We start from the raw sequence: 24,693 nt of genomic DNA, 5'->3' as shown, positions 1-24,693 counted from the left end.
CATTCACTTAGGGTATGTTACGCAGCAAATGAAGGAGTAATTGTAATGCAGCATACCTGTGGTAGCTTTAATCTAGCTAGCACATGTAACAGTGGTAATGAAGATGTGGTGGCACAGACTTCCATATGGGCTAGCAACCCAAGTACATACCGAGGGTCCCTGGCAGGCTTGTACTGGGGCACCTCCCCCATGCTGAAGCCTGGCCACCATGTCTACTCTACTATTATTATCCTCTCTAGCTAGATTAAAGCTAGTAGAGGTATGCCTACCTGTGCTACAATCACACCTTCAATTGCGGTGTAGATATACCCATAAACCCAAGGCAACGGGACTGAGCGTAAGCAGGATTTGTGGCCACTATGGGGTCCCTCATATGGGATTTGTAAACATAACCAGTATCTGTATAAAGTTGTAACTGTAATACACTACTGCTGTGTTTTCCTGTCATTCTTCTCTTGCAGGGATAGGCAGCTATGTTAAACCATTCACGTTTAAAAGCTACAAGGAGCTTTTTCATGCAAATAATACGATCTTCCTTGGAAGAGTTAATAAGTCACTCAAAGTACCAAGAACAGCAGCATTTAATTTCCCATCATTGTTCAGTCCCCTGATGCCTAAGATGCCTTTCATATCCTTCTGGGTTCAGGTGTTTCTGTTGCTGAAAGATAAAGACCAAGGCGTGACAAGTATATTGTATTGTGTTAAAAACTAAGAAGATCATGTGACCTAGAAAGAGTGAGAGAGAGGCTCAGGTGCACACAGCGTTAGAACCCATCAGCACATTAAACAATGGAGAAATGGTTTGTAGCTGATAGGAATGAAGAGCAGTTAATACACAGCAGGAAAAGCAAAACCAGAGAAGAATCTGTACCTATTTCTGCACGCATTGAACAAGCAGCACATTTCTCTAGTCTTTAATTTTAAAAAATTGTGTGGAAATTTAGTGCTTGCATAAGGTCTAAACTGACAAACCAGGAGACTGATGTCCTCGGGCCACAGAACAGGTACAGCACAAGGCAGCAGCAACCCAAACTTCACCCACTTTGTCGTGGCATGGTGTCTCCATTCTGACCCAGAGCAGCCATCTCTGAGCCTGAGAGGATATAGCAGTCTCTGTGCCCATTCAGTCCATGGCCTCTCTGTTAAGGAGGTCAGCAAAAATGCCAAGCAGTGTCAGCTATGAAGGGTTTTAGACATTTTAAATGGATGTTTGCCTCTGATCCAAATCCCAACAAAGTCAATGGAAGTCTTTCCACTGCCTTCAGTGTGCTTAGGAAATGGCATGTGTTCTACAGGAGCTGGACTGAGATCGTCAAACTCATGTCATGAACCACTGAACAGTATTTCTCTAGCTTCAGTGGTGGGCCCTGTGGTGGAGTTCCACTTACAGTTACATAACATTTAAAGTAACAGTTAATGAGATGTAATGCTCACAAATCACTAATGTTCCCTTCGAGAAGAAACTGAAATAGAAAACACGAATTGCATGTTTTGAAGGTCATTTCCAGTCCAGCTCTTTTGTGTCTTATTTGTCTCATGATTTCTCCCTGCACTTTTGTGCATACTTAGGTGGTTCTGTGTTAACTGAATTGGCAAATGGGCGGTAATGTTTTCCACAAGAATGGGAAACACATTCTCAAAGGCACTAGGAGTTTCTCTTTCAACAAAATATAGAGCATGACTGAAAGAGCGAAGGAGGCGGAGGTAGCTGAGCTGTGCCACAAGTTTCAAGGTTTATGTGCCACAATTTGGAAACCCAGTAGTCGAGATGAGTAGTGTTTTTTTCTAAAATCTGGACATTATAAATCAAAATATTTAGCCAGACTACAGTGAAAAGCTGCACTAGCTTTTAGGGACAAGGTACCCAGGTGCTGAGGTATCGGTGAATCTGATTGTTGAAGCTCAAATGGGGAGCAGCTGGCTCCCAAATCCTCTGGAGCCTGATCCTTATTCTAACCTTGTCAACATCTATCTTTAAAGAAACACACCCATAATATGTGGGGAGAGGTTCATTCACACCAGCAGGATCTCTGATGAAGGAAGGAAGTAGGCTCTCCCCAGTGAATCCATATCTTCACCAGACCTCAACAGCTTGTTTTACTGAGTGTCTAATGCCTGCAGCAGACATGTCTGTATAAAACGTAATAGGATCAGACCTGTCTGTCTCCTTCTGGGATGTGTATTAAAAGTAAGTGCTTGATCCTGCACAGTTTTGCTACTTACCTCAGTAATAGCTCACCTGAATAAGACTTATGAAGAGATAATTAAAAAACATTCTCCTAGTACCTTCCAAAAAGGATCCCTAAGTGTCCTAACTCATTATGGAAACATCAGAGCCAGAATTCTGTCACTTCAGCAGTAGAGAGCACACAAAATAATACAAATAACTTGCTTTGTAGCATTTTATTTGGTTATTAAGGAACAGGGCAAATTTTAGGTACTTTTCAAAATAACAGCATAGCCCTCACTCTATATAGTGCCTTGCAAATGGGATGTGGCTTGCCAGTTAGGTAGTGAGGACAGCAAGCTATGTCCCTGGGGAACCTACTTATTCTTGCATAGGCTAATAGATGTAAATATATATTCAAGGGCCTCATAGAATATCAGGGTTGGAAGGGACCTCAGGAGGTCATCTAGTCCAACCCCCTGCTCAAAGCAGGACCAATCCCCAATTTTTGCCCCAGTTCCCTAAATGGCCCCCTCAAGGATTGAACTCACAACCCTGGGTTTAGCAGGCCAATGCTCAAACCACTGAGCTCTCCTCATAAAGGCTTGAGTATTTTTTTACATTGATCATTTCCCCAAACTGGCTCCTAATAAAATGGCCAACATGAAGTTGCACTTGCTTCTAGGATTGTTTGCATTCTTTCTGCATATGCTGGTCATTCAAGGTGCAGAAGGTACATGTACATTGCTAGGAAAATTTGATTTACATGGCTATTTGGAATCTGAGAAAATATGCTGATAATAGGAGGAATGTTTCCCATTCACTTCAGGACTATACCAGAAAAAGAACCAACTACTTCAAAGCCAGTGTCACCAAAATGTGAAGGAAAAGACATTTTTCCTCCTGTGCAGGTAGCAGCTTGGCAGATAAATGAGGGTGTGTGTGTGTGTGTGTGTGTGTGTGTGTGTGTGTGCCCGCGCGCGCCAGTGCAGGTGTTTTATTACTGGATAAAAATTGTAGAATTCGTAAGATGTGCAGACAGTGGCTTCCACTTAAGAGAAGCTGAAGGGTAGCTCTTAGTGGTTTGACCAAGGAAGAACTCTTTTAGACTCACCTGGCAGAAATGCTATCTACAGATTAGACATGGCTCATTTGGGTACAAGATACAGCAAGTGCATCCATTTTTATGGAAGATTTTGCTCAATATTGTGAATAAAGCTGACTCCTGTGTCTAGCCACCAATATGCAGTCAGTAGAATGCCTGTGTTAAAACCTGAATTTTCTAGCATCATTTATTAATTATTCTGAGCACTTGTGATGCTCAGCATCTGGCCAGAGGGTACGGTGGATGCTCAATAGAGCCCGGACCCAGCAAAGCACTTAAACAGGTGTCTAACTTTATGCACACAGCTAATCCCAATGATTTAAGTGGGACTATAAATGAGTTTTAAATTAAGCATCTGCTTAAATGCAGTGCTGGATCAGAGTCTAGGTGCTCAAACACCATTGCAATGGTTGCAGCATGAAAAACTTGCTGGAATAAAGTAGAATAGATTAGCACCTGGCAGGATTATGCCCTAGCCAATACATTACGAAGGTGTAATTTCTTCTCTCATGCCCCATTATTTGCAACACAGAGTAAAATCACACCTGTTTTTGTTGTCCAGTAACCATGAAATAGTGTCTACATTGTGAGGGTTCTAAAATGTCACAAATTTTACTGATACATCTTTGTGCTGTTCTGGAAAGGCCATTCTCAACAAAGAGAGAGCATTATGCATGCTTAAGGGGTTTAAGACTCAGTTTAAGCCAGGGCTATTCACCACATTCAGTGAACTGTATGGTAGTCTGTGCTGTGAAATGCTCAGGGGGACTGTACCAAGACCACTGCAGTGAGTTTATGAATAAAGGTAATTGCATACCATGTATTAATCATATTTTGTTCTGTATGTCTTAGGAGCCAATAAAGTTGATTCTGAAAGAGGACAAAAATGGCATTGAACACTTCGCTATTACTAGGATCATGGGTCCAATGCAGGCAGGTGCTGTGTTCCTGAAGTTTCCATCACTGTCAATGGGGATTGCAGGTGCTCAGCATCTTTTCAGGATCAGACCCATATTGCATACTGTTTGAATATAGAACAAGGATCTAATCTTCTTCCCGCTGACTTCAATGGATGCTGGTTGGAGGCTATATAGACCCTTGTTTCTTGCACAGAACTTCCATTGAAGTCAACAGGAATTTTGCACAAAAACTGACAATAGAATATGGTCCAAAAAAGAATCCTTGTAGCCTCAAGCCTGAAAAAATGCCAATAACACTTTGTTCCACTAATTTTATTGCATTGTCCTTTTAAACAATATGTAATTTTTATACTTGTTAAAGTTTGCTAGCGAGTAATTCCCTGTAAACCTGCCACTATGATTACTTTGTTGCAAAATGTTTCAATTATTATTCTATAATGGTAAATAAAAAATCCTAATCCTGAGAAATGCTGAGTGCCAGCAACTCCCAAAGAATTAATTGTGAGTCGCGTGGGTTTTGCGCCAGTAACCACCACAATAAAGTATTTGTTAAAGCTTCTGGCATTGCTGAGTAGAAAATAGAAGCAGTATTGCTGGAAATGATATCACATTTCTGAATGTATTGTAAAACAATTGTGCACACATCCCACAGAATGCAAAACAGAACAGAAATTATGCTTTCTTCTTCTCTATAGTACCTACAGCATAGCTTGGAATAGCAATAGATCCATTTATGTTTCCTCAGGGATTTCTATTGCTGCTTTTGAGGAAGAGGAAGCATATCATATAAAATAAGATTGGTATATAAGTTGTTTGTTCTGAGAAAGAAAAAAAATTTAAATTGTCCAGCTGCAAGTAAAGCTGGGTGAATAATACATAGTGTATAGTTTACATGATGCGTCTCACCCCTTTTTCAGTGTGAATTGTCTGTAAACAGCCATTTTTATCAAGTGTATTTATTATTTGAAATTGTCCACCATGAATAAGGTCTATAGATTACATCTGAGCATTTCATTAAAATTTTCATTAGAATTTTGTATCCTGTGTTGGTGAGTCTGTATTGAGCACAGAGGACACATGTTTGTGTTAGGTTTCTGTTCCCTAACTGAATGAATGTAATTCTTTGAACAAAACTACTGATATAAAAACTCAGGCTTTCAGTATCAGAATTCACTTTCCATTCAGGCTAATTCTCCAGTTTGCATGGGTCTTTGGACATGTTTCCTCCTGTTTCAATCAACAAGATTTTGCACCAGTGCTTAATTTGTAATTGTGATAAACGAAGGGGGTAGAGGGTATGGACACCCAGCCAGCCAGTTAGCTACAAAATCCCTGTTTGTAGCTATTCATTACTTGCTTTACCTGTAAAAGGTTAAAGAAAGCCCATAGGTAAAAGAAAGGGAGTGGGCACCTGATCAAAAGAGCCAATGGGAGGACTAGAACTTTTTAAAATGGGGGAAACTTCCCTTTGCTGTTCTCCAGAGAGGGGACAGAGCAGGACAGGGCTAGAGCTATGCTGTAAAAAGCTTTAAAACCAGGTATGAAAAAGCATCAGATCATACCTCAACCCTACTTATCTGAAACCCCAATTAGTTAAGTAAATTGGGGAATGTCTATAAAGATGCAATTAGGGTTATTTCTTTTATTTCTTACTGGCTTGTGGACTCCTCTGTGCTAACCCCAGATGCTTTTGTTTTGCTTGTAACCTTTAAGCTGAACCTCAAGAGAGCTATTCTTGACGCTTAATTTTTGTAATTGGGTTTTTTAAATCTAGCAAAAGTCTAAGTTCCAGATGTATTTTCTTTCTTTTTTGTTTTTAATAAAAATTTACCTTTTTAAAGAACAGGATTGGATTTTTGGTGTCCTAAGAGGTTTAATTAGTTGGTGACAACAGCTGATTTCCTTTGTTTTTCTTTCTCACTCTTCCCCGGGGGGCGGGGGGGAGGGAATGAAAGGGCTTGAGGGTACTCCACAGGAAGGAATTCCCAAGTGTGCCTTTCTGGGTTCTCTAAAAAGGGTTTTTCTTACACTTGGGTGGTGGTAGCATCTACCTCACCAAGGTCAGAGAGAAGCTGTGACCTTGGGAGTTTAATACCAGCCTGGAGTGGCCAGTATTAATTTTTAAAATCCTTGCAGGCCTCCACCTTCTGCACTCGAAGTGCCAGAGTAGGGAATCAGCCTTGACAGTAATGAAGGAGGTGCTGGAGCTCAAGCAATTAGGTGCTGGGGCTAAAGCAATTTTTAAAAGTTCATAACTGATGCAGCAAGCCCAAAGGTGCTGGGACTATGAACTGCCAAGCCTAGAGGTGCCCTGGCAAGCCCTGGCACAAATTAAGCACTGGTTTGCACTAAAAAATGGTTTGAACAAAAATGCCCAAATCTGAGCCTGTCAGAAAAATTTGTAAATCTTTGTAAATTTTCCAACCAGTGTGGCTTGAGTTTTCAAGGAAAGCTAAAACTAAGCAGATTTCATGTTTCACGATGACCACTTCTAATCATTCTAATTCTAGCCTGATTGGAAAGGCTTAGAGAAAATTCCAGCAATCTGACTAATCTGCTGAGGGCCTTATCTTTTAAAGTGTTGAAGGCACTCGGCCCCTAGCAGGATCAGCCCTCATTCTCTGGAAAGGCACTGCATATTTATGACAAGTGAATAAAATTCGTGGGCCACAGTCTCTGGTCTGGCTGTGCTATGCTCGACACAAGACTGGGAGGTGGGAAGGGATAGCAGGTTAAGAAGCAAATATATAAAATATTTTCTGATAGTGATTTGTTGTGTTAGTGGAGTTTTGTTTGAGTGTAAATTTATCCTGGGATCGGTCGATTGATCCTTCCTTCCTGGAAATACAAATCCCATCACCAGTGGGCCCCTCAGGATTGCTGTCCAGTCATGGGCACATCATGGCCATGTCTGCAAATAGCAGGTCTGCTGCTGCTACTGCTTCCTGCAGTCCAATAAAAGCAGCAAGGGCTGGAATGCTTCTGCTAGGTTTTCTTGGTGACATCCTGGCTTCTTTTTCAGTTTCCCAGGAAGCACCAACATCTAGTGTAGGTTTTAACCCAGAGTGCTAGTTCCAGGGACAATTTGGACTGTGACTCCATTAGAATGGATTGCATAGATGTGACTGTGGCATCTGGTGCTCCACCTAGAACAGTTAAAGGTGTAGAGAGGAAAGACTTGAAGCCTATGCAAACACTCCTCGGTTTGAGTTCATGTGACTTTCCCAGAACATCTCCAGGGGATTGGTGTACATGGTTTCATAACCTCTGAGTTTCTTATTGAATCTCAAGACAAAACGCAGAGGGAAAGGGCATGTTTAGTTAATTAATTAGTTGCGATATTGGAGAAGTATATTGGTTCATATTGAAGCCTCAGCAATGAAACATTTCAGCTTCTCTATTTTGGTACTACTTTCCATAGGCAGGACTTTTACAAATTATTATCGTTATTAAAGCTTCGAGGGTGTTTGTCTGTGTAGTACCTGGGCACCACTGTGTCAACACGTAAGCATATCAGCTTTCTCCAGAACAGGAACAAAACTTTCTTTTACTGCCTTACAGATCAAAGTCACTTTAGAAGAGTCACATGGAAGTGGATTATTTGGTAGCTTATTATCTCCAAGCTCATCACGGAGTCAGTATTTTCCTTATGAGAGGTTTGTAGCAAATTCAGTCTGGTAGTGTAGAGAGAGCAGAAGTCGATTTTAAATCTCAGAATCACGTGGTATATAGAAATCAGACAAGTACAATTGTTTCTAATTATGATCTCTCTCCCCCCTTAAACTATTTATTAAAATATTTACAATGTAAGAAAAGAACTTTTGACTCTAATGCAACCAACAGCAGTGATTGCTTCTTTTTGTTTTGGTGTCTTGAAAGAGTCATAAGGTGCAGTATGAAACAATGAAAGCATTTTCCCTCTGGGTTTGCCCAAATGATGGCAAAGCAGAGCAGAAGGGCTTTGAGTGGAGCATGGATTTACACTCAGTTAGAATCATAGTATATCAGAGTTGGAAGGGACCTCAGGAGGTCACCTAGTCCAACTCCCTGCTCAAAGCAGAACCAACCCCAACTAAATCATCCAAGCCAGGGCTTTGTCAAGCCAGACCTTAAAAACCTCTAAGGATGGAGATTCCACCACCTCCTTAGGTAACCCATTCCAGTGCTTCACCATCCTCCTAGTGAAATAGTGTTTCCTAACATCCCTCCTAAACTTCCCCCACAGCAAGTTGAGACCTTTGTTCCTTGTTCTGTCATCTTGTACCACTGAGAACAGTCTAGATCCTTCCTCTTTGGAACCCCCTTTCAGGTAGTTGAAAACAGCTATCAAATCCCTCCTCATTCTTCTCTTCTGCAGATTAAATAATCCCAGTTCCCTCAGCCTCTCCTCATAAATCATGTGCTCCAGCCCTCTAATAATTTTTGTTGCCTTCCACTGGACTCTTTCCAATTTTTCCACATCCTTCTTGTAGTGTGGGCCCCAAAACTGGACACAGTACTCCTGATGAGGCCTCACCAATGCCAAATAGAGGGGAATGCTCATGTCTCTTGATCTGCTGGCAATGCTCCTACTTATACAGCCCAAAATGCCGTTAGCTTTCTTGGCAACACTGTTGACTCATATCCAGCTTCTTGTCCACTGTAACCCCTAGGTCCTTTTCTGCAGAACTGCTGCCTAGCCACTCGGTCCCTAGTCTGTAGCAATGCATGGGATTCTTCTGTCTTAAGTGGAGGACTCTGCACTTGTCCTTGTTGAACCTCATTAGATTTCTTTTGGCTCAATCCTCTAATTTGTCTAGGGCCCTCTGTATGTTATCCCTACCCTCCAGTGTATCTACAACTTCTCCCAGATTAGTGTCATCTGCAAACTTGCTGAGGGTGCAATCCACACCATCCTCCAAATCATTAATGAAGATATTGAACAAAACCGGCCCCAGGACCAACCCATGGGGCACTCCACTTGATACTGGCTGCCAACTAGACATGGAGCCATTGATCACTACCTGTTGAGCCCAATGATCTAGCCAGCTTTCTATCCTCCTTAGAGTCCATTCATCCAGCCTATACTTCTCTAACTTGCTGGCAAGAATACTGTGGGAGACTGTATCAAAAGCTTTGCTAAAGTCAAGGAATAACACATCCACTTCTTTCCCCTCATCCACAGAACCAGTTATCTCATCATAGAGAAAATTAGGTTAGTCAGGCATGACTTGCCCTTGGTGAATCCATGCTGACTGTTCCTGATCACTTTCCTCTCCTCTAAGTGCTTCAAAATTGATTCCTTGAGGACCCGCTCTATGATTTTTCCAGGGACTGAGGTGAGGCTGACTGGCCTGTAGTTCTCCGGATCCTCCTCCTTCCCTTTTTAAAAGATAGGCACTACATTAGTCTTTTTCCAGTCATGCGGGACCTCCCTCCATCACCATGAGTTTTCAAAGACAATGGCCAATGGCTCTGCAATCACATCCGCCAACTCCTTTAGCACCCTCAGATGCAGTGCATCCGGCCCCATGGACGTCCAAAGCTCGTCCAGCTTTTCTAAATAGTCCTGAACCACTTCTTTCTCCACAGAGGGCTGGTCACCTTCTCCCCATACCGTGCTGCCCAGCACAGTAGTCTGGGAGCTGACCTTGTTCGTGAAGACAGAGGCAAAAAAAAAAAGCATTGAGTACATTAGCTTTTTCCACATCCTCTGTCACTAGGTTGCCTCCCCCATTCAGTAAGGGGCCCCCCACTTTCCTTGACCTTCTTCTTGTTGCTAAAAAAACAGTAGAAACCCTTCTTGTTACTCTTAACATCCCTTGCTAGCTGCAACTCCAAGTGTGATTTGGCCTTCCATGCCTGAGCAATATTTTTATACTCCTCCCTGGTCATTTGTCCAATCTTCCACTTCTTGTAAGCTTATTTTTTGTGTTTAAGATCAGCAAGGATTTCACTGTTAAGCCAAGCTGGTCGCCTGCCATATTTGCTATTCTTTCTACACATCGGGATGGTTTGTTTCTGCAACCTCAATAAGGATTCTTTAAAATACAGCCAGCTCTCCTGGACTCTTTTTCCCCTCATGTTATTCTCCCGGGGGATCCTGCCATTCAGTTCCCTGAGGGAGCCAAAGTCTGCTCTTCTGAAGCCCAGGGTCCGTATTCTCCTGCTCTCCTTTCTTCCTTGTGTCAGGATCCTGAACTTGACCATCTCATGAATAAATCATAATTTCAAAGGCTGAAAGTAATAGCCACAAAGACAAAATTCACAATTTATAAGTTTGCACAAAGCTCATGCTAAGCCACTGAGGAGATGTAGGTAAAAGCACATGTCCATGGGAGGTAGCTGTGAAGAATAAAGACAATGTCAACTTTGCTTGCGACCTCCTATGTTTCTCTACTTGAAGGAAATCATCTACTGGGATTCTTGGGAGGAACTCCACTGCTGGTCTGATGCTAATGAAAGGCTTTTATCGAGGTATTCTTAATATAAGATGACGTAGGTGAGAACAAAGTGTCACTGGAAAATGACTTATCAGAAAAAAGTGGCTGGTTCTCAGTCAGTTTGGCTCTGAGGATGATGGAGTGACTACAAAATAAGGACCTGATCCTGTAGTCAGCTGAGTGGTCAGTGATTTCAATAGGATAACCAAGATAATAAGACTACTCATATGAGTAAGGGCTGCAGGGTTAGACCCTCCAGGATAATTCAGTTACTGTTCATTTTGGAGCTGATCCTGGGAGGTGCTGAGTACCTTCTAGGAAGTTTCTGAACACTCTCCAATCGGATCAACTTTTACAGGATCAGATTGCAACAAAACCCATTAATTTTCAGGGAAAACCATGCACTCAGAAAATGTGTTGCTTTGCTTTTAGGAATGACACAAGAAGTGTGTTTTGTGTGGAAGTGCTTTTGGCAAATGTGTTCAACATTGACAAATACTTTGTCTCTGCAGGTTTAACTTCCGAGGTTTCCGTTGGGCCAGAGCCATGATACATGCCATCCAGGAGGTTAACAATAGGCTAGATATTCTACCAAATAGAACACTGGGTTATCACATCTATGATACCTGCTTTACAACATCCAAAACTGTTGAAGAGACTTTGGCATACCTGACTGGACAAAATGAAACAATGCCCAACTTCAGATGCAGTGCTGGTGCACCTCTCGTAGCAGTCATTGGAGCCAGTGGATCAACATTGACTGTTGCTTCTTCAAGAATCATAGGGCTCTATTATTTCCCTGAGGTAACTGAAGGTGGTATTTGTTTAAAATCTAAATATAATGAGCAATATACCAATATTTGAGAGACAAAGTGGGTGAGGTAATATCTGTTATTGGACCAACTTCTGGTGATAAATGAGACAAGCTTTCAAGCTACACAGGGCTCTTCTTCAGGCCTGAGAAAGGTGCTCAGAGTGCCACAGTTAAAAACAAGGTGGAATTTCCCAGACCTGAAGAAGAGCTCTGCGTGAGCTCAAAAGCTTGTCTCCTTCACCAATGGAAGTTGGTCCAATAGAGAAGTTATTTCCTCACCCAACTTGTCTCTCTGAGTTAAGACACCATTCAAGGTGAAGTGGCCAGTCAACACCTTGAATGGTCTTCACTTTCAGTGGTCTAACACATTGTAAGAACTTTTCATCATTTTACTTGCTACAAAACAGGCTTAACTGGCTACTGGAGGACCACTGTGGTCTAGGGGAATCCTTGGCTGGCTCAGAGTCACCCAGTAGTTCATACACTGTTTCCTTCCCAGCAGACAGTGCAGGGACCATGGCTGGGCAAAGAGTGGTGTGACCAAGGCTCCTCTGAATGCTGGTGACCCCGGCGCCTGATAATTACATTGTCATTGCTAGGCTTCAGAGTGCACACCCAGGACTAGGAGCATTCACACTTCTCTCAGCACTATTGTTTCAAACTGTCTGTATTGCATTGGTTTACACTTGCTTTACCTTCTGAAAATTTTCACCATAACCATAAAGGCTTGTTATTTAGTTTTATTTTAAATGAAAATTTAGGTTCTGGAATACACATACACAGCAACATAGAAATAATCTCTAATGATGCAGCAGTTTATGAGGCTGCATAGTCACATTATACACTGGGCCCTGGCTATGGTGAACATTGCCCTATAAATACCAAAGGTCGCTAAATAAAAGAAAGTGAAAAACAAAGCAGCAACTGAGCCAGTAATCCCTGCCTCAATACTTTTTTTTTTGTAGGTTGGTTATGCGTCCTCCTGCTTGGTTCTTTCTGACAAATACCAGTTCCCTTCCTTTCTGTGCACTATACCGAATGATAACCATCAGTCACTGGCTATGGCAGAACTTGTTCGACAGTTTGGTTGGGTATGGATAGGAACAATAGCAGCAGATGATGACTATGGAAAATACGGAATAAAGTATTTTAAACAAAATGTAGAGAAATCTGGAATCTGCATTGCTTTCTCTGAGACCATTCCAAAAATATATTCCAGGAGAAAAATACTAGCAGTTGTGGAAGCTATAAAAAAAATCCACAGCAAATATCATTGTAGTGTGTTCCTCTGATATTGACCTCAGTCCCTTAATGGACGAAATTGCGCACAGTCACATTACTGGCAAAACCTGGATTGCAAGTGAGGCCTGGGTTACATCAGCACTAATTGCTAAACCTAAATATTTTTCATTCCTCGGTGGGACCATTGGTTTTGGAGTACAGCGAGGTGAGATACCAGGATTAAAAGACTTTCAGCTTGATGTGCATCCAGATAATGATGCTAGTGATGATTTGACTATTGAGTTCTGGCAGACTGCTTTCAATTGCACTTGGCCTAACAGCAGCGTACCTTATAATACAGATTTTAGAATAAATGTAACAGGTTGAGAGAGTGGAGTACATCCTGTTTCTGATCAGCTCTGTACTGGAAAGGAGAAACTGGAGGACATAAAAAATACCTACCTGGATGTTTCAGAGCTCAGAATAACATATAATGTCTATAATGCTGTGTTCACTGTGGCCCATGCCCTTAACAATTTAGACACCTGTGTAGAAGGAAACAGACCATTTCCAAAAAAAGTCCTGTGCATTTATATATGATTTTGAGCCCTGGCAGGTAAGCATTGCTTTTCCCTATCATAATTTTACATAATGAATTAAATAAAGAACTTCAGTGTGGTGTCTGCAATTGCATTTAACTTTCTTTTAATTTTTAAAAGTGTATCTATAAAGAAAATAAATTAAATATTAATAGCAGAAAAATTAAATAATAAAATGAGGAATAGGTAAATTTGAAATATATGCTGAAACCAAGTGACGAGTTATGATTTTCACTAAATGAGCCTGATTCAGATTTTGCTTACACCTGTGTAAACCAGGTGGAAGGATGGTATTGTGGTTAGGGCCTCTACCCTAAGAGTCAGGAGACCTGGCTTCAGTTCCTTGCCCAGCCACAGACTTCCTGGCCTTGGGCTAGTCAGTCATCTATATGAGTTAATAATAACACTTCCCTATCCCACAGGGATGATGTGAGGTACTCAGGTATTATTATTTGTATCACCATAGAACTAGAAGCCCCAGTCATGGACCAGGATCCCATTGTGCAAGGTGCTGTACAAACACAGAAAAAAAAAAAAAGATAGTCCCTTCCCTAAAGAGCTTACAATCAGGGGTCAGACAAAAGATCAATGGATACAGACAGACCGATAGGGGAGTACAAGGAAACGATGAGACAATATTGGTGAGCATGATAGGCTGTAAGTAGATAACAGAGTGGAGTTATGCTGTTATGAAATCAGAATCAGCTCCTTTGAACATAGGTCGTTGTTAGCTGAGACTGTGTTTATTATGTTGTCAGTGCACATTTTGTGATGTCTTTTCCTTGCTTTCAAGTTCTGGGGTTTTGTAAATGATGTGAGAGATAACTGCCCTAGGCCAGCGTCTGATACTTTTACACTGAGTAGCGCCTTGCTCCACAAGTAGCCCCACTGATTTCATTTCATTAGGATAATTTACACTAGATGAGGATCTGCCCCAATACATGTCAGATGAACTTAAGAAGCCATTATTTTACTCAGAGAGTGGTGAATGCTGTAGGTGAAATGAACTTCCATCTGAGGTGGTAAAATCAAGTAGTATTAATGGAGGTGAGCAGAATTACACTGAAGTTTTACTATGTAGAATTTAACGAGTTAAAAGGAGTTTGGTAGCGTAATAAGCAGCAAGCAGCCCATCCTTTTGGGGACACAGAAGGGGATTTTTCATTAGTCATGCTTTTCTTCCCATGGGAGGGATTACTTGACCACTTCTCTGGCATAAGATTATATGTACATATATTTTAAAACTTATGTTATTTTAAGTTTTTAAAGTCTTTGAGGCAATTCTAGACATGACAGGTCCATGTCCTACTTCAGATCCTTCCCAACTATGTAACCAGTATACATAACTCTGTAAATTAATTTGACAGTCACTTTTTCCCCATTTTATAGTTAATGTACTATCTGAAGAATGTTAAATTTACAACCTTTGACAGGTTTCAGAGTAGCAGTAAAGATAGATGACAATGGAGATGTGTATGTGACATATGACATTTTAAACTGGCAGTTGAATGAGACTGGAGAAATCTCTCCTTTGTGAAGATTGGAATCTATAATGATATAAAAGATGGGCACGAGATGAAGATATATAATAATGACTCCATATTCTGGAACACTCCAACATTAAAAGTTAGTAATCTTTGCATCTTTTCTTCTTAACATACCTCTGTGACTGCTGAGACTGGTGTTATGCAAACTAATTTTTTTTACTGTTACTTTGCCTGCTGTTATCCCACCTCCTAGTCATTTCCTTACCTCTGTTTGTCTGTTTATTTAATTGTTGTGTAAAGTCAAAATACTAGATTGTAAAATCTCTGCGGCAGGGACTGTAATTTGTTTTGTATGCACAGAGTATAGGTACAAATGGGGCTCTTATCCCTAATTATGGTCAGTAGGCACTTCCGCGATAGAAATACATAATAATAATAATGATTAATAAAAGACAGTGCAAACTAGCCTATGACTACTTTGTGTTGGCCCTATCATGAAGTCCTTACTCACTGACTTAGTGGAAGTGTTGCCTGAGTAAGGATTGCAGGTTTTGGCCCCCTAGAAAGCTTTTTTGAACATTTTTCAATGTGTTTGACGTCACATATTTAATATACAAATATATCTGTTTGTTCAAATGCATACATTATATCTTTGTTTAGAAACCAACCTGATTTCTAGAAACCAGCCTGTCTGGTTGTGTACAGAGCTGTAGAACTCTCTGTACAGGATATTATTTTCATTTAAAATACAACCTGTTTCTTCTTTGTAAAAATGTATTATTTTACCCTTTGGGTGACATTTGCTTCCTTTCTCCGTAATGGATAATTTTTTTTTTTTTTGCATTTTTAATGTTCCAGCAGCACATTAATTATTTAATACACACTGCTGTAGTTTAGTCTGGCCAGCACATCTGGAGGAAAAATAACAAATAATACATTTGATCTGGAGCACAAAGCTGAGCTCTTAAATTTTAGGGATGGAGAAAAGATGACAAGGTTCCAATGTCGACTGTAATAAATGAACTTTTTTGGGAGCCCAGACTTGCACATTGGGAATGATCCATTTTAGCTACATATTTATATACCTAATGCATTTATCTGTAGAAGAAATAGATTTGACATTGTATTCTGTTCTTTTTAGCCTCCCGTTCTGTGTGTACTGAAAACTGCTCACCTGGTACTAGAAAGGGGATTTGACATGGGGTGCCTGCCTGCTGTTTTGTCTGTATTCCATGTGCAGATGGAGAGATAAGCAATGAAACAGGGACAGCACAAAAGCCTCCTGTAAGAATAAATAGGTATAGACAGATCACTGATTTCATCTGGATAATATAATAGTAAAGGCCTGGATCACTCAGATCTATATGAGATAAAATTAGAGTTACCATAGTTCTCTTTCAGATACAGTAGAATTTTTGTAACCAGCAAACTCAGGGCTTCATAAAGTCTCTCTCTGTCTATGGTATTTCTAGAACACCCTTCACCATTGTATTGAGGTACTTATACCTAAACACTCCAATTCAGCATGAAAATATTTCTGAAAACTCAAAATTTTCCACAAAACTGAAATTCAGTTTCTCAGGCAGCTCTATTTTAAATACCAGCTGTTAATTCATAGATTACAGAGCCAGAAGTGACCATTTTGATCATCTAATCTGATCTCCTAGGCCGGACTTCTGAATTAATTCCTGGTTGAACTAGAGTAATCTTTTAGAAAAACATCCAGTCTGATTTTAAAATGGCAAGTGATGGAGAATCTACCACAACCCTTGGTAAGTTGTTCCAATGGTTAATTATCTTCATTGTTAAAAATTTGCACCCTATTTTGAGTCTGAAATTCTCTAGCTTCAACTTCGAGCCATCGGATCTTGTTATATCTTGTTATATAGACTGAAGAGCTCACCGTTACCAAATTTCTGTTCCCCATATAGGAGTGTGATCAAGTCACCGTAACCTTCTCTTTGGGTAGCTAAAGAGATTGAGCTTCTTGAGTCTTTCACTATAAAGTATGTTTACCAATCATTTTATCAGTCTCATGGCACCTCTCTGAACCCTCTACAATTCTTCAACTATTAGGAACATGTCAACATGAAGAATGCTATTTAAATGACATAGCATGCCTTATACAAGCTATTTTCAATTAATTAAATGCATTGGCTAAATTTTATCCCCAGCAGCTATCCTAGGTAAGTGGGGTGAGATTCCATTAGCAGGCAGAATCCATCTGGTCAAACTTCTTAGTGGTTAACTTCTGTGCTTCACTGGACTGGAAAAAGCTTTATTTTGTATCTCCCCCAGCCAGGAAAACACACATCTGTAGCAAACTTGGTAATGAGAGTCTTTTTCAAACAGACACATTTAGCAGCCCATGCCTAAATCAATTTAAAATTCTCTTTTATGTATTTAACAGATGCAAGAGAATGCTTTCCATGTCCTGATGATCACTGGTCCAGTACACTCAAGAATGAATGTGTGCTAACGGAGGTGGAGTTTCTGGCTTATGATGAAGCTTTAGGGACCACACTGGTAGATCTCTATCTATTTGGAGCTTGTATTGTCCTTTCTGTGACCATTGTTTATAGGATGCATAGGGACACTGCTCTTGTGAAAGCCAATGACCGAGAGCTGAGCTTTCTCATTCAGCTATCTCTTGTCATTACTTTGTTAACTTCCTTCCTCTTTGTTGGTAAACCAGAAGAATGGTCGTGTCAGATCCGCCAAGTGACTCTTGCCTTGGGGTTTTCTCTTTGCTTGTCCTGTATACTGGGAAAAACTGTTGCACTCCTGTTAACGTATAGACGCAGCAAGTTGAAGGCTGCGGAGAACATGACCATCTATCCATGCAATCTCTTCATCAAAAACTTCTTGTGCTAATCTCTGTGGTAATTGAAGTGTGTGTTTGCACGGCCTATCTCACATGTATACCTCCATATGTGTGCAAAAATATGGAATTCCAAAATGTAACGATAATTCTTGAGTGTAATCAAGGCTCCATAGAATTTTTATGTACTTTGTTTGGGTTTGATGTATTTCTTACTGTATTATGCTTCATCACTGCCTTCATAGCTCGCAACAGATAATTTCAATGAAGCTAAATTTATCACTTTTGGGATGCTGGTATTCTTCTGGATTTCTTTTGTTCCCGCCTATTTAAGAGCAAGAGGGAAATTCAAAGTAGCTGTTGAGATATTTGCAATTTTGGCATCAAGCTTTGGTTTGCTTGGTTGCATATTTCTGCCAAAATGTTACATTATTTTATTGAAGCCAGAAAGGAATACAGAGGAAATAATCTCGGGCAAAGCTACTACTAATGACAAGAGTGCACGACCCACCTCAGCCTCATGCACCAGGGAGATTAGCAACAGTACCCTCTCCACAATGGTACTTGATGAGTAGTAGTAGGTATTTTTAGTTCTTGCTCTTCAGCATTTACAGTGATGATGTGTTTTATCTTCCTCAGTATTGCCAGACAACTCCAGTAGATTCTCATGTATCATCAGATTGCCATTATTTCCAGTGGAAGTTATGGATTCTGGTTCTTGGGGGACAATGCAAAGATGACACAACCAAATTCTCACCATATTATATGTGCTGAGAAAATAATGCAGGTCATTATTGGGGAGCTTTTATGGTTGGATTTTTGCTTTTCTGCTAAATAAATGGGGGTTTGTGTGGTATGAGAGAGAGGGAATGAGAGAAGATATGTTCTTGTGGGATATTAAATGCTTGTCTTTAGGGCTGTGTGAAACCTACTCGCTCTGATTATGTATTTCAGCAAACTCTGCCTTTAGGTATGGTTGCCAACTTTCTAATTGCAGAAAACCGAACACCATTGCCCTGCCCCTTCTCCAAAGCCCTGCAACTGCTCACTCCCCCCCACCTCCCTCTGTTGCTTGCTCTTCCCCACCCTCGCTCACTCACTCATTTTCACCAGGTTGGGGCAGGGGGTTGGGGTGCGGGGTGGGTGAGGGCTCTGGCTGGGGGTAAGGGCTCTGGGGTAGGGCTGGGGGTGAGGGGTTTGGGGTGCAGGAAGGGACTCCGGGCAGGGGACAAGGGGTTTGGAGTGCAGGAGGGGGCTTAGGGCTGGGGTAGGAGGTTGGGGCGTGGGAGGGTGTTCAGGGTGCAGACTCCAGGTGGCGCTTACCTCAGGTGGCTCCCAGGAAGTGGCGACATGTCTCTTCAGCTCCATGCACTGCCCCCACCCCGCAGGCGCCACCCCTAAGTCTCCCATTGGCCATGGTTCCTCGCCAATGGGAGCTGCGGAGCCAGCGCTCGGGGTGGGGGCAGTGCACAGAGCCCCCATGGCCACCCTTATGCCGAGGAGCTGGAGGGACATGCCAGCTACTTCCTGGGAGCCACACAGAGCTGGGTAGGGTACTGCCAGCCCCGCACCAACCGGACTTTTATCGGCCCAGTCACCAGAGCCGCCAACATCCCTTTTTGATCAGGTTTTCCGGTCGAAAACCAGAAACCTGGCAATCCTACCTATAGGTTTGGTTTACACAGGTTTGGGACAATCAGGTTTGGGACAATTTGGGACGATCTTAAATTTTGGCTTCATTTAAAAAATTTACCAAAGGGTCAGATAAATCTGTGCAAACATGCTGAGCTTTATCAGTTCAATTTAGAAACTAACAAAACTCACTTGGATTCCCCTTCCAACGTTACTTCCCTTCCCCTAACAGGCTGTGGGCTCCTCCCTTTCCTTTAGTTGTCTTCCAGCATTAGAAGCCCAGTGGCCTTCTGTTTCTCTGATGTATTCAGGAGATTTGCACTTTTCCCTAATCTCGCTTTTCCTAGCCATGTAGGGTTTGTTTTCCATCTCATTTAATTTTTGGGACAGGAGAAGGGATGGTGATTCCTTCCACACAACTTTGTGTTTCCCAGCAGATCTGTGTCTCAGTTGCCAGAGAATTAAAGGGCTACTAGTAAAATAGTAGCCATGGGACCAATGGAGCTTTTCCAGTCCTGCTCATATTGGCTGGGGAGAGAAATCTACTAACTCCCTGATATTTCCACTAACTCGCTGATATTTGATACCTTACTGGGGAAGAGGATGTGCCACTCCCACTGAAAAGTTAGGATAGGGAGCAGGTTGGGGTTGGCAGGTTGGGTAGGCCTCATTACAGAAGGTCAGAAGAGGAAAGCAGAGAAATGTTGGCCTATTATTGGGAAGAGGGGAATCCTAGCCTGAAACTTGTCATTTTCCTGGTGTGCACATTTTGGGGTGTACTTACGAAACTGTGGAACAGTCTAGAATCAATCCCAAACTCCCCCATGCCTTCATGGGTGCCTTCATGGATGGCAGAAAACCCACTTGTCTCCTGCCCAGCAGCCAAATGTCCGGTTTCCCGCTGCAAACATCTATGGGGAAGTAATGCATTGTCAGTATAACAACCTGCAGCACACTAAAAACATGGGGACATTCTTCTGTATTAATTGATTTCATCTAGTTAATCTTTAATAGTTTAAAAAACTCATTTTTAAAATTTAAATGAAGCTGCCCCTGAATTATCAGTCCACTGCACCACAGTGTCACAGAATTCAGAGGCCCTGATCACACCACACCTTTGTATATGCTCTTAGTTTGTGTATACATAAAGCAACAGTTTGTAATTGTGATATGAGATTGCTTTAGAATAACTATAGAAAATAAATTTTAATTAAAAAAATTAAACATATCAGGCAAATTTGTATAATTCCATTTTAACTATCTGCATAAAATGCACACTTGTAGTATTTTATAATAAACATAATTTATAGTTACGTATTGCACTTTGTGATTTGTAAGTTTTTTTGTAGAAGTTTGAAGGTAATATTTCTTTTGTAGTTGATTTTTGTCTTCTTAGTTGCTTGGACAAATATTGAACTTTGCTGAGTTTCTAATGGAGCATAAACCTCAAGACTTACACTGTTTTTAAACTTCTCATGTACATATATTTCCAGTTCTGGGTTTAGCGCTTGTTAAAACAGCATGGAAATGCATGCAGTGTTTTCTAGTGTGTCATATCAAAATGTCAGTTAGTGTATATATTTTTAATTTTTTCAGCAATAAAGAAAAGAGTTCCTAAATAGCAATTATATCTCCAGATACAGGATATGTGACTTTGGAATCTGTGCAACTTGTGAAGGTAGCTTGAAATAAAACCTGTTCCCAATACACCAAGCCAATAAACAGAACTACTATTAGCCTAATCTGTCTGCTAATCTATCTAGCTTTTTATACTGTCCCCATTACCTTAGTATTTGAGCAATTTACTCTAAAACATTCCTTTTGTCATGTATCTATTACTGTACTTTGCGATTATAACCATGTGATTATGTGCTAAAAACATGCCTACCTTTCACCACAGGAAAACAGGTTTAGGCTTCCGCCGTCCTTTCCTTTAAGGTTACGTGTTGTCCTTTTGTAAAATAATCTCAGTGAACTGTGGAAGATGTGAGGAATTAAAATCACCTCTATGCCCATTAGACCGTGCTGTGATGTCACTTGCAGTGCTGTGGTATTTGCTGTTTTCTGTAAACACAGACACACAGTTCTATTCAGAGAGCTTGCAAAGCCATCTAGCCAACACACTGAAGACCAATTCCCCCCCCAGTCACAAATATTGTAAAAACATAGCTTTTGGGCCTTCCCTTTTTCTTAGGAATATAGGTACCAGCCAGACAGCCTCCTCCTGACAATACATAAGGCTATGTCTCTGGGAAAGACCAATACATTTTTTACAAACACTATTTTATTCACATTTTCCCTTAATAAAAAAGAAATAATTTTAAACAGTTATTATTTATGAGCCCTGAAAATATAGTCAATCAATGCAACCAGATCATAACCATTAGACTCTTTGCTACCTTACTGAAAATGTGACCTCATCATAAACCTTAGACAAAGACTTTGCTACTTTATTTCAGTGAAAGAGACAAGGAACATAATATGGGGAAGAGTTAAGGTCAACTTATGTTCTCAGTTTTGGACTCCTGTTAACTTCTAGTGACCTCAATGTATTAGTAATGGATACAAGGTTGTGCCCTCAATGCGTTAGTGATAAATTAAATACAAACATGGTGATACCAAATAATATGAAATTTCTCATATTTAGAGATAGTATCACCAATGTTTAATAATGCCTGTGATATACAGTATCATTTCACCTGATGAACCCAGGCTACTTGCATATCATAGCACTGTGGCCAAGATACCTCAATGGAAATAAATAAGCCATAACAAGTCAGCATCATATCCTGTGCATTAAGATTCTGTTGATTTTGGTTATGCATTGCTGATAGACCGATAAGCCATGTCAAACGCCTGTGTCAGACTCTTGTGCAGCTTTTGACACCTCTATACCCACTACTAGAATGGACTATGGATAGTAAGTGTGGCTATCACAGTTTATTCTGTGGATGATATTTTTTTATCATGGCCTCCCCCAGTGACTTCAGTATCTTTAATCATTGACTGAATCATTCACCCCCACAATGGGACATCAGATTCGGCTTTGGGTTGGTTGCGCTGTTTGAGAAGACAGGCAGAGCTGTGTGAACCCAGATGGGATTTGGTTACAAGCTGAACTCTGCTGATTGATTTGCAAAAGTGAGAAGTGGAGAAAACCCTGCAGATTTTCTTGAAGATTAGAGTTGTTTGAACTCTAACTTCCACAAAGAACATCCCAGAGAAGTGGCTAGCTATGGGCTTGTTGTGGGTGGAGACATGCAGCTGTTATTGGGAAAGGGAGGTTAGCTGGACTTCACATGAGGGACACCTGTGTGACAAAAAATGTTCCATATTCACAAACTTTTGTTTAATGGACAATATAGTTGTGTGTGAGGATTGCTCCTGTGCATCAAAAATACAAAAATAAAAAAAAAAACCCTTCAAGAACAATAAAGTTTGATGACTTCAGCTTCCACTTGTGGTATTTATTGGGAGAGAGATTGTTAGAGGGTACTGTGAAGTACCTGTCTTAGATTCAACTAGCAATCAGGGAGCCAAAGCTACAATTTCACCTGCATAATGCATGCACAGATATATGTTGCATGTGTATTTTTGTGTGTGCAGTAAATATAGGTGCAATATATGTGCATACATTTGAAAATTTCACCATAAAGTTTTGAAATCTACCCATTTTACTGCCTTAAAAAGAAATAAAGTTTGTTTTCATGTAGAAAATTAAGCCTGGCAGTAACCAAAACTGCGGCTTCAGGTTTACATTTAGCAGAGCCTATTGCATAATATCTATTTCAACTCTATGTACTGTATATTGTGAAGAAGCTTAATGGCACTTTTGACACACTATATAGTTTCCAGGTGCAGAGTTCTGTTTCAATACACCCAGAAATCCAACACTTGTCCCCGAGTCTCAGTGGAATCTTGGCAACTGACAGCAGCCTTTGGTGTGGTAATCTGTTGCTGTGAGTAATCTCAGGGCACATACACCAGAATGGTTCAGTGACTTTCCAAGTTTACGCTGAGGTTCAATATTTCAATACAAGGCTTGTTATATTAGGCAATCACAGAGTAGTTCTAACTCCACAGACATCCACTCAATGTTCTCATTATGACATTTATCTCCTGAGTTCTTAAAAAGACCTTGCAAAGAGGAGACTATGTATTTCAGCAAAGATCATTCAGGAAGGCATATTGTAACTGCTCTTTGTGTCTTTGACAATCTCCCCCATAATTGCCATACAGTTGCTGATGATCACTGGATATAGCCATCCTTCAGCATTTTCTACTGAAGGATCAGCAAGGAAAAGAAATATGCTAATTAAAACCCTCAAGGATTCTTCTTTGACAGGTATTTGAGGTGGGCAGTATTTGACCCAGAGGCTTTTTCACTAGAAACTGTATGGAGGAGATACAAGTAAATGCTCAAGTTATTCAACAGACAACTGATTTCCACTGCAGCTGAAGATTATTATGTACATACAAAGTTGACCAACTTCATTATACCCTACAAAATGATGAAAGCAAAGAACAGAGAATTTTTCAGGGTACAATCTTCAGGATTTATTGCACATATTGTAACACACAAGTTCTGCATCGTTGTTTGGTGAAGAAATAAGGCCCTTTTTGCAGTCTGTCACTCTTAATTACACTGGTCTTTCCACCAAATGTAATAAATCTAACTGGAGCAACAAGATAACAGTGCAGCAAATAGTAAATGGCCGTAATTATCAGCAGATTGGTTCTAATGATCTTCCTTTGCTGTTCAGATTCCATGGACCATAAGTGGGTTAATTTGCTGACAGTATTATTTACTGTATACTGCAGTGCACAGAAAACTATCTACATGAGATATGTCATGACAGTAACCAAAGTGTGCACTTTTATTTTCCATTGCCCTGTAGTTGGCAACTGGGTCATTAATACAGGTATTTTTTTGGAAAATACTTTTGTGTCAGACTTAATCTGTGGAGAGGACAAATTTCATTTTTAATTATGGTCAGTGTTCTTTGGGATTACATACTGTGAAGTATGTAAACACCATACTGGCACTGAAAGGTTTAAGGGGTACTGCGACCTCAGTTAGTGCACCTGGTTGCACATGCAGGATGGGCCAGGGCCAACTTAGGATGAGACTCAGCTGGAGAGGAGCTGGGTGGCTCTATAAAGGAATGGCTTCAGGATGGGTGCCCTGCTGGGAGATTATACCTTAGGATCCGTTGTGAAGAAGGTCTGGTGCAGGGTCAGCTGAGATATACAGCTGCTACTAAAGGGGGCAGGGGTATGCTCTAGTGGTGAGCCCTGATAAAAGAGCAGGATCTGGACTTCTGGGAAGAGAGTCCTGGCAGGTAGTCAGCAGAGAAATAAAGCAGAAGGAATTTGAAAAACAAAAGCTCAAGCCTGAGAAGGATAGAAGGTAAAAATTTGCATCAACTACAGTTGGGATTTGTTGGAGGATGTGGGGTAAGTCCTCTGAGCCCAGCCCGAAAAGAAGGGTGAATCTTGAGTCGA

General features: G+C 40.8%; 1 pseudogene; it reads left to right on the top strand.

Annotated features, from left to right (window-relative positions):
• Nucleotides 1-1,389: 1,389 nt before the first annotated feature.
• Nucleotides 1,390-18,599, top strand: LOC102943443 (annotated as a pseudogene).
• Nucleotides 18,600-24,693: the final 6,094 nt, after the last annotated feature.

This window comes from Chelonia mydas, chromosome 9 (genome assembly GCF_015237465.2).
Source record: "Chelonia mydas isolate rCheMyd1 chromosome 9, rCheMyd1.pri.v2, whole genome shotgun sequence".
Classification (NCBI taxonomy): domain Eukaryota; kingdom Metazoa; phylum Chordata; order Testudines; family Cheloniidae; genus Chelonia; species Chelonia mydas.
The sequence above is the reverse complement of the archived record's forward strand: the minus strand, read 5'-3'. Positions and strand labels throughout refer to the sequence as shown.